The 14,702-nt window shown below is 47.7% G+C and overlaps 1 pseudogene across 1 annotated transcript; it reads right to left on the bottom strand.

The window, feature by feature from the left end:
- Positions 1-13,074: 13,074 nt before the first annotated feature.
- On the bottom strand, positions 13,075-14,411 carry LOC146776368 (solute carrier family 25 member 3 pseudogene; annotated as a pseudogene). Its single transcript, XR_014972057.1, has one exon. The product of XR_014972057.1 is annotated as a solute carrier family 25 member 3 pseudogene (transcript).
- Between the last annotated feature and the right edge of the window lie 291 nt (positions 14,412-14,702).

Below are 14,702 nucleotides of genomic sequence, written 5' to 3'. Positions count from 1 at the left end.
GCCTTAGGGGCAATGGTGGCTGGGGGCTTATCCTTTTTGGTGCACTCACTAAACCAATGTGAGTTGGACTTACAATAGTTGCACCATGGTTTCTTTTGGCCATCTTTCTTTTTATCCTTTTTGGGACCACCCTCCCCCTGAGCCTTTTGGGGGCCTGGTGAAGACTTCTGGTCTGTTTGTTTCTGATCATTACCCTTCTGGTCTGCCTTTTTCTGATCACCGCCCTGGTTCTGGTTTTTCTGCTTAACTCTAGTCCTGACCCATCTATCTGCCTTCTTTCCCAATTCTTGGGGAGAAGTCAGATCAGAATCAATCAGGTGTTGATGCAGTAGCTGGTTTTGACAGTTGTTAAGGATTTGCTCTCTCATGATCAAATTATACAATCCTGTATAGTCCTTAACCTTACTTCCCACTAGCCAGCCTTCCAGAGCCTTAGTGGCACAATCTACAAAGTTAGTCCAGTCCTGAGTCTGTGTCTTCTGGGTATCCCTGAACAACAACCTGTATTGTTCAGTGGTTAGGCCAAACCCATCAATTAGAGCACTCTTCAGGACAGTGTAATTATCTGCATCCTCATCACTAACTGTGAGGAGCTTGTCTCTACCTTTCTCAGAGAAGGAGAGCCACAAGATAGCTGCCCACTGACTTTGGGGTACCTGCTGTACTTTGCAAGCTCTCTCCAAAGCAGTTATCCATTTGTGGATGTCATCCCCACACTTGTAGGGAGGGACAATCTTGCTCAGGTTTCTATTATCATAGTGCCTGTCTCTATCCTTAGGGATATTGCTGCCACCAGTGGGTTCTGACCCACTTAACTTTTGCTCTCTAGCCAGAGCAAGCTTCTCTTTGGCAAGGGCAAGTTCTTCCCTCTGAATCCTCAGATTAGCTTCCCTCATTCTGGCTTCATGCTCCTTTCTCTCAGGGGAAGTCATTCCCCTGTGAGAGGAAGCACTAGAGATGCTAGAGACATGGGAGTGGATGGACTCCCTTGAAGGGGATCTGTCCCGCCTGCTTCTCTGGTTAAGCCCACTTGGGGGTCTGTATGGGGGGACCCCATGCAAACTCCCATGTAAGCTTAGGTTAGCCTGGCTAAGTCTTCCTACTTGGCCCTGGCTGTCTACCTCTCCATCTGAAGCCCCATCTGACTCCTCTGTGGTGGGTAGACCCTTATCTACAGCTATGGCACCATACTTGGCAGCTCTTTCAGCATCATAGGCCTCCAGAAGCTCCACTAGCTGTCTAAGGGTAGGGTTGGAACCCTGTTTTAATCTCCTGGAGGTACACAGTTGTCTCATCTCCTGGAAAGTGAATGCATCATATCTAGAGGGAACCTGTCTAGGATTCTCCTCTCCTGAGGGAGCATCAGTGTGATCTCCATTCAGGGACATGATTCTAGTGAGGGTGTGGTGTGTGCACCTACCTACACTAGTTGTATCTACTAAACCTCTCTAGTAGTTGTAGTCAGGGTGTGTTACTCCCTTCAACCTACAACCACTAAGTCCAGTAGGACTTAAGTATTATAATCTATGTTATATGTACCTAAACAATATCTGTGTGATATTTCAATTTAGTATCTCAAGATTACAATGGTATTACAACAGCAAGCTCAGATCCCAACCGCTGCTCACCAATGTGAGAAGTTGGCCTGATGTATGATGTCACTAGTTCTAGTGTACACCTTATATCAGTCCAAATACCCTTATGGTGATTGGTTGTAAAGTCAACCTTATAGACCAGCTATCCTAGTGGTAGCATGGACAAGAGCAGTCTTAGGCTAAACTCTGAATGGCATGTGAAGCCAGCTGTGATACCATATATAATCCCTTGAATACCAAATGAAAGGACACCACAACAGATGTATATATATAAAATAAAGTGTATTTATTCTAGTCAAACCCTCAGCACTCTTTATGAGATTAGAGGTAAGTACAACACAGTCTTATTTAAGCATACATTAAGTCACACAGGTAAGTAATACAGTTAGGCCCTAGGGGCCACGCAAACCATATACTAAAGAAGTGGTATAAGGACCACTGTCACGGAAATAGGATAGGCCTAGGCCTAGGGAATCGCTGGGGCTACACTACACTAGCAACAGTTAGGAAGTGGGAGGCCCACGGGATTCAGGTGCAGAGTGGAAACACTCACGCGTAATGCGTATAGTCGATAGAAATACTAGCAGTTAGAAATTAACAGTTTAAGCACACTTCTGAAGCAGCTAGAGAGTCGAGACTCGGAAACTAGACCCTAGGATAGTCACTACCCTTGTGAGCACCGAAGTACCCAAGTTACCTAGCCCACGGGCTGCGGGTGCATAGGTGTGAACTTGCGTCGGGTTTCGTCGTGGACTTCTATGGATGCCTGAAGGAAAGTTGCTGACAGGCAGTCAGTGAAGAGTGTCCGGTGGATCCCAAGGCTGGGGTCAAGAAGAGAGGAGACCTCAAGCAGAAGGGGCAGAGTCAAGGTCACTAGCCAGTGACCACGTGGAACCAGGAAGGAACCAGGCGATGTCGTGAAGATTGCAGGTGACGGTGAAGCTTGTCGCTGCAGCCACGAGGACCAGGGAACGTCGAGGACGACCAGGACCAGGAGGCGAGCTGTCCCACGAAGGCTCTTGCTGTCAGCGGCGTCGAAGTTGGACTAGGACTCACCAAGCCTTGGCAAGCGGAACCCACGAAGAACGGAGGACTTGCTTCTGGTGCAGACCAGGAAGGTCTGGGGTGCTTCTCTTTTTCAAAGAAGCAGGAGCCAGTCTGGAGGAGCCAAACCAGCGGTGAAGATTTCAGGATGCGTCGTCACAAAGGCCACTAGCCAGCGGGCAAGCAACCGGACATACGCGGCAAGCAGGAAAATGCAGAAGGGCCCCACGCAGGACTCGTGGAGTGTGGGGGGCTGATCTTCGGTGCAGATGGTGCTTGGGGTTGGGGCTTCTCAATCCCCGGTGCACAACTTCGAGGGTGCCTCAGAAGCTGCGCTTGAAGATACTAGCCACTTTTCCCAGGTAGCCGGTCCCACGTCTCTCGTCGCCTCCACGGATCTCAGCTCAGCTGTGGATGTGGATCAGGGTCGGAGAAGTCTGGAAGTCAAGGCTCTGGTCGGGCTCTGCAGTCGGTCCCTCGTAGAACTTTAGCAAAGCAAAGGGTAGTCTCTTGATGGTGCCTGTTTGCACAGGGTAGCCACTCCTTGGCCACAAGGGAGATTCTTCAGTCTTCTTCTTTCGTCGAATGTCGAAGGTCCAGAGTTTCTGTTCAAGTTGCAGGTTCAGGATAATCTAATCTCCTGGGGCCCAGCTACCACTCTTATCCAAATCTGGGGGGCTGGGTTACCTGCTAGGTCACGCCTTATGGGTGGGACCTGGGAGGGGGGTGGTTACACCCCCTTCCCTTTGTCCAGTTTCGCGCCAGGACTGGGGCTGGAGTGCCCCAGCACCGGTTTGAACTGGACTATGCACGGGACACCTTGTGTGCCCCAGGCATGTCTCATTCTATTCATCCCTCCCTGCCCCAATACACTAAGGCCTGTCTGGGGTGGTGCTCGCACCTCCCAAGGCAGGAAACCTATTGTCCAAGCCTCCCTTGCCGGGATCACTCCCAGCAGCAGGAGGTCAGACTCGTGTCTGTGGCAGCAGCATCCATTTTGTGATGCTGGGGCTCTGGTTAACTTTAACCGGGTAAGTAGGTTACAACATGTCTTCTCCCTCTAGAAGGGAGGGATAATATCCTCATCCCCAGAAATGGGATGGGGGTATTATTCCAAAGTGTTAGACACCTTACACGACATGTTTTGATAGAGCCAAACCATAGTTACCATAACCGTTTAAGATTATAAGGCACTTTAAGAGTATATGGTAGGCTATATCATAGAACAGCTATAAGGACATGGTTCCGAAAGCTGCAGACAGGCTCAGCTCATGCTAGAGCACCATCTCACATGTTACCAAGCACTCTGCCTCCAGGATTGTTAAGGCCTGCCATAGGAGTGGCTGATATGTACACATGTGTCTATATGTAAGTTAGGTATAGGAATACTACACCTAAGCAAGGGGTGATTACACGACCTTGCCCCAGCTGAGTGATCAGCCAGTTGTGTCATAATGGAAGGCCAGGCCAGGGGTGGCATAATACATGCTGCAGCCCCTGGTAGGCCTAGGGTACACCTATGCCCTGGGTACCTAGGGTACACTGTAAAGGGGCCAATAAGGTGATCCTATCCAAATGGGTTATGCACCTAAAGTACATAGTATCAATTTAGAGAGAGAACAGCAGGGCTGTGGGTCTGATTAGCAGGCCCACAGCCACATCTAAGTCGAAAACCAGTAAAGCAAAAGCAAAAAGTGGGGGTGAACATAGAAAGCAGACCCTACTCTCCTACAGGTAGGAGGAGCTTGAAAGGGAGAGCAGATCAGAGTGATTTCTATGGAATGACCCCATGCCATCGGCCATCTTTCTACATGTAGTTTATACGGCCTGTTTTGAGGGGGACAGGCCGCATAGACTACTAAAGGAAGTTGGCGCTTCTAATCTGATAGATTGCTTACCTTAGAATTATCCCTCGCAGTACCCCTGCACGTCTGTAGGTGGCATAATTCGTTTCCACATGGCATCTGCGCTGAAAGTGACAGTCGCGGTGCCTATATAGGAGCCAACCAGGAGCGCAGACGTCAGTTCTTTTCTTTCCGCACCAGCCACGCGGATCCAGGAAGAGCTACCCATTAGTCATTTGTTGACTACGTTTTTGGGATGTTTTGTCAGAGACTTTTTTTTAAGTTTACCTCCTGGTGTGGCAAGGATTTCATCGAAAGCCAGCTTCAAGCCCTGCAGCGCCTGTCACTGATAGAAGTCAGTGACGGACCCTTACCTTATATGCCTCTGGTGCCTCGAGCAGGATCATGACCTGAAGGCCTGCCCTGACTGCTGTGCCATGCACCCGAAGGCCATGAGGGAGCATTCCCTCAAGGTTATGGCAGGTCGACATGCAACACCGCAATGATTGAGGTCCCGGTCAAGAGGAAAGTTCTGGGACCAGTCACGTAGCCCGAAGTAGTCGTTGCACTCCAAGTCGTCGAACCACTTGGGTAAGTCCAAGTCCCAGAAGAAGAAGAAGAAATCGAAGCGTGCTTCGACTTCACAACGGCTGACCAGATGAGGAAGCATCGTCACTCGAGGCCGACCTCTGTGATTGAGCTAGCGCCTGGCTCGATTTTCGCACCTCCCAGAGTTTCCGGGAGATGAGGCAACCCCCACCCAATTGAGAGAGTTTGATGAGACCATGCACCTCATCTTTGTTTGGTCTGTTCCCTCTGGCATGCCTTTGGGCCCCACTGATGGATCCGGATTGCACCAGTCGTGCCACCTCGATCTTTTTCGATGCCTATTCTGACGTTCCCGGCACCCATCATCGGTGCCTTCCCCATTCTCATCCCCAACACAGAGCCGGAGGGGCGTTGTCCGATGCCGGCACTGACTGGAGCCATGCCTTCCAAGCCAGAGTCTGAGCCCTATTCTTATGTGCTAGGAGGATTGGGAGGGGTTGCTGGACCCTGAGGAATACCAGGCTTTCCTGCACACGTTTACCAAATACTACTGCCTGGACAGTCAGGTCCGTAGTGATGGGCACTTTGCCTGTTTAGTCCTGCAGGACTTCCTTGTGTGAGATTGGTGCACAGACCCACCTCCAGGAAAGTATTGCTTGGGTGTCTATTTTATGGTAAGGAATCTGCAGGCTAGAGGTCTCTAGCAGGTGAACAAGTTACTTAGCTTCAGTACTGCCTTATCTGGATAGAGAATCTAGCCCTAGATTCCTTACTGACTCACCCATCCTCCCCGCGATCGGATTTCTAGGGACAGGGCTTCCCCCTTTTCAGGGCCCTAGTTTTCCACACCAGTGGTCAGTATACTTCGTGGCTCTGTACTTCAGGCTTGGAAAGTTGCAAAAAGTAACTGATGCAGCGCACCTGGGTGGCGCTATTTAGGCATCGCAAACATCACTTCCGGAGCGGACGACACCACCACATGGAGATGAACAACACCACCTACTGGCGTGCAGGGGTACTGCTCACTGAAACTTTCTGGATCCAGTATGACGCCTAGGAGCAATTCTAAGGTAAGAAATTTGCAGTTAGATAGAGTCTCTACCAGATAAGGCATTACCAAAGTTAGGTAACTTGTTCATTGATGATGGGGCCACCAGCTGAAATTGGTGGCAGCAGTGGAGCAGCTTTGAATAGAGGACCTGGGGCCAAACCATTGTACCCTTTACCATCATGCACAGGTTGATGGGCTTCTGTAATGGAGAATTTGTCAGCAGAGGGCTACTGGATATCGAGAATGACTTTCTGTCCAACCCTATGACACACACTGCTCTTTAGGAGGTGTTGTACAAGAGAGAGTGAGACTGGAGATATTTGCTCAGCCTGTTCGGTATGGAGAAAAGTTTACACACCCACCTGGAAGATCGCCATGGTCACACCGAAGCACCTGAAAGATTTTGTTTTTTAAAAGAGCCATATTGCAAGTAGTAAGGCCATTTGATTAGGATTGAGACTATAGGGAAATTTCAGAACAAGAGAGGGCCTTCTTAGCCTCAATGAAGAAATGCACAAGAAGTCTGATAAATGGACAGGAGGATGGTGGTAAGATTGGAGCAATTGGCAGGGAAAGTAAACAATGTTGAGGAAAAAGTTGACCAACACAAATAATTGTAGAGTCTGCAATGATGCAGTTGAAGACTACTGCTCAGAGGAACGAGGTTGAACAATTTATATTATGAATATTGCCTTGGAGAAGAGAATACATGTGTGGAACCTGCGCAGTCCGGAGTGGCTGGCAATGGATGAAACATAATTTTGGAGTCCTAAATGAAACCATCCTTCGGCAACAGGTGAACCTGGACCAGGGTGAGAAGATCTTGCTTGTGGAGAGAGCGATGAGTTTGTCCACAAAGATTAAGAATTTAGCTGAAGCCACCACCCCCTCCATTTTCTGGTCTGACTGCCATCACACGAAGGCCAAAACACCTAAGTGAGGTAAGGATATAAATTGGATAGAGTCGGCCCCTGCTGGAGCTAGTTACATTCCAGAGAGCTGCAGCATAGCAGTGGGACAGGCAACGGCACCACACCTGGAGGGACACACCCTAATTGCCTCACACTGGGATGCAAGTCTGCTATAGTATGAACATATATACCTGTCAAGACAGGGGAACTTGACCGTAAGGAAGGAGCGCAGCAAAGCGCTTTCCCCCCTAGACCTCCACGAAAGCCATAATCCTCCACTGGCGGACAGACCAGTCTTGCACACATGATATCACACCTCGCAAATCTGGCCAAAGACTAACAACCCAAACCACAACAACAGGGTAAGATGGATAAATACACTAAAACAGTCTCCCCCCAGGCAGACCAAGGACAAACACAACCCCCAATACCAGATAATGAGATACTCCTACAGGCCACACATGCCTCCAGAGACACCCTAGAGGGGAAGATGGGCACAGTCTGATCAGAGGTTACCCTAGTGCGCCAAGACCTATGCCAGGTATCCGAGGATGAGACAAGCAGAGGGCAGGATCTCTGAAGTAGAAGTCACAACGTGCACTATGAGAAAAGATGTCCTGGAGATGCGCGCAACTTTGAAAGAGGTGGTATGGAGAGTGGGTGATGCTGAAAATCACACAAGGAGGAACAACCTTTGCTTTATTGGCTTCCCCAAAGGGATTGAGGGCTCAGGTGTGGGGGAGTTTCTGAAGGGATGGCTACGAGTTTCATTTCTGGCAGCCCGCTTTTCAACCTTCTTTGTGATAGAACGGGCACACAGGGCACTTAATGCCAATCCACTGCTGGGGGCCCCACCACACCCCCTAATTGCCAGATTCCTCAATTACCAGGACAGAGACCTGATCTTGAGAGAGGCGAGAAAGCTCGGGAACTTCGTCATACCCAGGCAAAAATAATGATATTCCCCGACTACTCCTGGGAAGCAAAGGCGCACATTTGATTCTGTGAAGACAAAGCTCAGAGCAATGTACATTCAATACATGCTCGTGTTCCCTGTCAAACTCAAGGTCATCTTTGAAAATAGAACACTCTTTTTCCGAACCCCAGAAGAGGAATGGACTTGGGTAGAGGAGTGACCCCCGCGGTGAACAGAAAGCGTGGAAAGGAATGATACCACTGAGGAGTGGCAGCTGAGGTCAAGACCAAAGCCGCAACAGATCGAGTGACAACGCCAAGGACTCCAAATACTCTCCAAATGGCAGAGATCCAAGCCGCTACCTGGGAGAAAAATCCTCTGCCCTGACTATCCTCAGACATGGAGAAAGGCATCCACACCAGCATCAGAAGGAAAATACAGACCTACGACAAAGGGGACAGTAACACGGACCCCTCGGCCTACGCCCACGCCACTGATTCAGAGCCAGAACACCCGCTCCGGACATCAATTATAAACATGGAACATTCTCCACATAGGTAATCGGGCCGGACGAGGGCCCAGAATGCGAGGACCGATTGCGAGGAAGGGAAAGTCTGATTTAACCCAGGCCAGGCGGAGTCCGACAGGAGGTGTAGAGATGGCTATAACTTTCCAAAAGTCCGAAACTACAAAGGCGAGAGAGACAGCTGACCCCAATAAACTCAGTGTTGTTTGTTTTTTGGTGGTTTTTTTTTCTTCCTTACTTCCCATACAGGTGCTGCTGTTAGGGCAATACGGGGGATGGTAGGGTTGATAAAGGGCAAGGGTGGGTAAACCACCTGTGACACAGTTGTCATGCTGATGAATAGGTGTAAGTGCGTGGAAGGAGAGGGGTAGTGGGGAGGGAAACGGATCGGCGGTAGTTGAGGTAGAGGAAGATATGCAATACATAAGCAGAAACACATGGATGGGCACGTGGACAGAGAGCATACCCTAACAGCAGGGTGGGATTGGAACATGCTGAATGTTGGTTTAAAGTATCCAAATGAGTGGAGGGTTGACACCTGAGCAAGGCAAATACTCTATACTTTCATGGAACATTTATGGATTGGGGAACAAAATCAAATGAGGCCTAGTCGCTGAATATCTCAAAAGGTTGAAACCTCATATAATACTCCTCCAGGAGACACATTTGAGGGGGACACATTGTGGATTTCTGGGCAGATGGGCTTCTAAAACTCCTTCAGGGTTCAAGTCATGCTCCCGTGGGGTAGCAATCCCGGTCAGAAAACACCCTCCTTCAGAGTAGACTGCACATGGATAGACCCTAGCAGCACTTATGTAGCGATTAAAGGGATGTTGGGTAGGTGTGATATAACCCTGGTTAGCGTTTATGCTCTCCCGGGTCTACAGACACAAACACTAGGCAAACTAACAGAGATACTGTTGGAAGCGGGGTCTTGTACACACATAATAGGGAGGGACTTCAATGATGTGGTGGACCCTAAGCTTGACTGCACCAACCCTGATGTAGTCTTACACAGAGACACACTGCTGTAACGATTCATCACCATGGTCGGGTTGTCGGACCTGTGGCACCGACACCACCCGCAATCCCAAACCTATTCATTTTATTCAGGAGCATATAGAGTTTTTCGCAGTTGGACTACATGTTTGCCCCATCAGGGGAGGTGAAAGAGATAGAAAAGACTGAATACCTGGCATGGGGCCTTTCACACCACTCCCCGCTATGGCTTACCTTAGGAAAAAGAACACATAGATCGGGGATAGGATGGAAACTCAATGCATGGGAGCTTCAAGATAAAAGGATGGCCTGAGAAAATAGGACAAACACAGCTATGCTGTAAAGAAAATACGCACTTTGTCTCCTCGGCTGTCACACTCTGGGAGGCATACAAGACGGTCCTAAGAGAGTAGGGTGCAAAACATAATAGCACACAAGACACTAGAGAGATAGAGGAGATGGTGGCCCACCTCCTCCAGTTAGAGAACCAGATTGGGGTACCAGCAAACCCCTCTCAGCTTTGTGCCATTGCAATCCTCTGTAAAGATTTTCAGGCATTGGTGCAACAGGAGACTAAGGCCGCGACCCAGGCCCCATACCGGCGACTTTGTGACACCGGAGCAGAGAGACTGCTGGCATGGTTTAGTAAGAGAGAAGCGGAGGCACTATGGGTGACAACCATAGAGTCCGATGATGGTCATATGTCTGCCACACCCAGAGAAATAGCAAACAAATGTGCCCGTTATTATACTGCTTTTTACAAGGGGTGCCCATTGGCGGTGTTGCAGGGATTCTGCACATATACAGAACTATGCGCAGGAAAACAGAACCTCAGTGAATAGGGGTGTTCCAACCTACCACATTAGTACCCGAAATCCCAACCGACTAGCTATAGTGTCTCATTCGTTCTCCGACTAATAGCGAAGCTACTAATGATTAGACAACCCAGAAAACGACACTCCTGACTCTCTAAGGAATCGCAGGAGCCAGACAACTCTTTTGCTCACTCCCTTATACCTGTCCACAATGCGAGTAATCAGAGTCACGGTATAGTTTAAAATATTTATTTTAACTAACGCGCTCTATGGTACAGTAAATGTGCCATTACTAGCAGCAAGATGCATAAACACAATATAGTCAACATTGTCACAATTCCATAGAATACAAACGGGGATGTCATTTTATAAACAACATGCTTAGCTTGCAATATTAAAGCATACGATTTCCAGTAGTGCAGCTGTGTGTGTCATGTTATGTCTAGGTGCGAGGGACTGACCAGAACAGAATAAGAAGGGGCATTGTTGAACGACCTTGTACATCATATGCAGACTAAACCTCAGTGCACGGCAGAGAACGTGAAAAGCAGACAGTTCTCATGTGAAAAGGGCACAAAGAGTGTTGCGAAATCTATGCATGTAGTGTCGTGCGCAAAAGCAGCGCCTCATGGCAGCAAAGCTCATGCTAACTTAGCATATGTCGACAATGGACCCCCAATCTATACTACACCCTCCCCCTGGTAAGTCCATCGTATGTAGACATAGTATGAAAAAAGAGTTCAAAAAGTGTGAGCAGAGTTCAAAAGCGTCTGTGTGTCTAAAACTAAACAAAACAAACAACGGAGAAGGGAGAAAAAAACCTCTGAGGGTGAAAAAAGTAATTTAGTAGAAAGGCATCTGAAATCCAAGAAATGGTGAGTTTAATCCATCAGAGTGTAGGCGCAAAGAAATGCAAAACCATCCAAAAGTACATCATTGTCGCTGGTAGAAAAAAATCGATGCCATCCAGTTTAGCGAATCGAAGGAACAAGTGTGCTCCTCACTTGGGCGCCCCCATTAGCATCTCCGGACAACTTGCGTGATATTCGATGTAATTCTGAAGTAGGAGATTCTGCGCAGCCCTTACAGATATCCCATTGAGCCAAGATTCCAAGTGCAGACGCACGCGCCATAAGGCCAATCCCAGAACAGTCCTGCTCATGGGCCGCTAAAGGACCCATCAGCTGGTCGAAATCCGGGTCTGGACACGACGTATTGGAGAGGCAGAAATCCAACGTCCTTGTAAACTGACATTGTAGACATGAAAAGACTGGTTGCACACAAGTGAAGTATGCAAAGCGGAAGGACAACCCATAAGACACACAGAGTTGCCAGAGGTAGTGTACCAAAGCATCCATGCATACTGTCATGGGGCAATTGCAGCCGGCCCGATTTGTGCAGGACTGTAAGAGGAGCAGCCATTGTGCAGCAGACACAGTAGAAGCAGGATTCCAGCAGCTAATGCTAGTATTAAAAGGAATCCACCAAAGACGCTGGAAAAGATCAAATGAATGAATGCAGGTATAACATCAAATATTGTCTGAAAAGAAGTCACAAGGCCAAAGCAGACAGCTTTAAAAAAATGTGCAAGGCCTCTTGTATCAGACGCATTCAATATGCGGTGTATTAACTCCCAAAAATGGAGTGGGAGGTTAGTGTTTAAAAGCATTTGAATATCGCTAGCAGCGCTAGCCACCTGCAGGTTGAAGGTTTCTCGTGTGGAAGTAAGGGCGACTTCTTGTTGGGTTAAAAGCACCTTTAATCTGCTCAACTTGTTGAAATCTGCTTTCAAAGTTCGTATTGAAGGCCAAATTGAGCTATGGAGCTGCCCACGCGGGGGGGGAAGCACATTTTTACAACAAATTACACACTTTGAAACCGTTACTATCTATGGCATGCCAGCCAGCATGCCGCAGCATTCTTGGTTATTTAGAATAAGATAACTACCGTTAGTAAGCAGAGTGAACGTGGGAATTATTGCGGGAACCGGATTACCTTTTAAAACATATGCGAGGTTCGGGCTGACATATCACATGCTCCGTGCAACTTTATATTTTTGCAAACAAGGGACTGACCTACTGTAGAATCCCAGTCCTCCCCTGTAAGGTATACTTCTTTTTCTTCACGCAAACATCGGTAAGTAAAAGGCAAAGACCACAGTTCATGCAGAAAAGCGCTACCTAGGGGTTCAAAGCGGCCTAGCGGGTAATGTTTCATACAGGAGCTGAAATGAAACAGTGAGTAAGGCAAAGATATAACCCTATGAATTAGCCAAACGGCAGAGTCAGTTTCCGCTACAGAAAAGGGCAACGGGTCTATTTTTTCTATGTGTAGAAGAGTGTATATTGCATCTTTCACGGACATAAACTGCTGTTTCTCCGTTAAATTAAACAGTAAAACCAAAGCTGATGCATTCAAATAATCCCATGGTACTTTCCCCATTTTTAGAGTTTGCAAAGTCCATGCGAATTGCATCACAGAACGCAATTGATTTTGCCCAAAATGTAATAGAGACACATCTTCTTGTACAATATCTATAACAGAAGAAACAATATAATCTAAAGTGTAAATGCGGGAAGATAGCGTACTAATACTGTTGTCGACAACAGCAAGAACCTTTTCTAAGTTTGCTTGGTCAATTTCCCGGAAACGAGACACAGCTTCACTTTGTGAAAGTTTCCATATTTCATTTTAAGTTGCGCAAATGAATCTCTTTGTTCTAGGAACCTTGGGTCCCAAGACAAAGTCGGCCAAATAATGTTATTGGACAACAACGATAAGTATTGTTTAACAGACAAAAGTGTAGAGGGCTGCAACCACTGTTTGTTTTTTTTTTTTGTTTTTTTTTACTGTAGCATCCGTTTATTTCAACAGAAACACAACAATGGTAAAACCAAATTACAGCTTGCAGACCCTCCATGCTGAAGCAAGGATTCAACCAATAATTACATCTGTTAATAATGGTGCAGATTCTACACTGAATCAAAGAAATAAAACGTCTTCGAATGTGCAATGTTTAAGTCCATGGCTTTACTACTGAGTAAGACCAAGCTTCTTTTTCAGTGATTCTGGCATTTCAGGTGGAGGTGGACGAGGAAGCCTGAAATAGACCTTGACAGAGTCATAAATGAACCACTGCAGTGCAGTCAGAGTGCCAATCATAATAATACGGGCAGTCAGACCCTTCCAGACACCTTTAGGTCCAAGTTTTTTCAAGACTGCTACAGCAGTACTGCCTTTTTCTTTATTCAACACTGAAACCACTGAATCAGCAGGATGGGACACAATGGCACAAAACACACCAGCAATATACCCAGCCACGAACGTAACCACCAACTGTTCAGATTTTGTGCACTCGCTTCTGGGTTTCGGGACTACATATTTGTACAAAGCTTCCACAGTACGCTCGAAGCAGGCAAATTTCATCATGGTGTATGGGATCTGTCTCATCCAGAGGGGAACAACGCCTTTGTAGAAAGCCCAAAGCCCTTCCTCAGCATACATTTTTGGAGCAGCTTCCCGTAGAGTGTTAGCATAGCCAGGTTGCGTCTGAATACGAACTTTAGCAGCTTCCATTGGAGCCAGGGCAATATCAGCAAAGAACTCTGCACTGGCAGATGCCGCCAAATACAAAGAGGTACGCCACAAGTATGTGTTTTCCTCTCCCAGAAGGTTACTATACAGTACTTTGAAGACTTCGTAGAAACCAAACTTGCAAAGTCCCTGCATGGAGTATCCGATAAACGTTGGAGCCCATCCCTTGGCAAGGCCACGAAAACCATCTTCCTTCAATGTGACTGAGAAGCCATTAAAAATGCCCTTGTATTTCTTGGGATCCACCTGCAGACGGCATTTCACCAAATCCAGAGGAACGACTGCGGTGTGCGTCAAACCACAACTTAGGATCCCACCAAAGCCACAAAGTGCATAAAATTTCATCGAGCCATATTCACAGCTGTATTCCTCTGCTGTAGCGTCAGCGGCGGCTGCTGCTGCTAGTACGCGCCGGCTGGGCTGCGCTGGAGTGGTCGGGTTGCTCGGGGCCTCCGGTACAAGTTGGAACTGCGGAGCGCTGAAGGGGTTGGCCCGGCAGAGATGGGCAACGGAGGAGTACATTTTGGATACCTCTAAGATGGCGTTGCCTCCCCTTCGCCGGCTTCCAAAAGCGCTGCAACCACTGTTGACATAATTTACCAACCGAATAGGTTGTTACCGAATGGGTATCTGGAAATCTTGGGTCAGGTCTGTTTTGCATATAACCGAAGGTAGTGTTGTGAAAACGTAGTTGGCAGGCATTCGAATTCGCCTGCCAAACTAACCAACCCAAAGGATCCAGTTCAGACGTATTAAACGTGTTATTTGCAATAAAATGTTGTAATGTATCAATGGTATAATTTGTGTATTAGAGCCAATTGTTATATTCAGCTATAGAGGGAATGGCAGGGGCGTTCA

This window comes from Triturus cristatus, chromosome 12, assembly GCF_964204655.1.
Source record: "Triturus cristatus chromosome 12, aTriCri1.1, whole genome shotgun sequence".
In the NCBI taxonomy this organism is placed as follows: Eukaryota; Metazoa; Chordata; class Amphibia; order Caudata; family Salamandridae; genus Triturus; species Triturus cristatus.
Note: the sequence above shows the minus strand (reverse complement) of the source record. Positions and strands in the feature narration are given on the sequence as shown.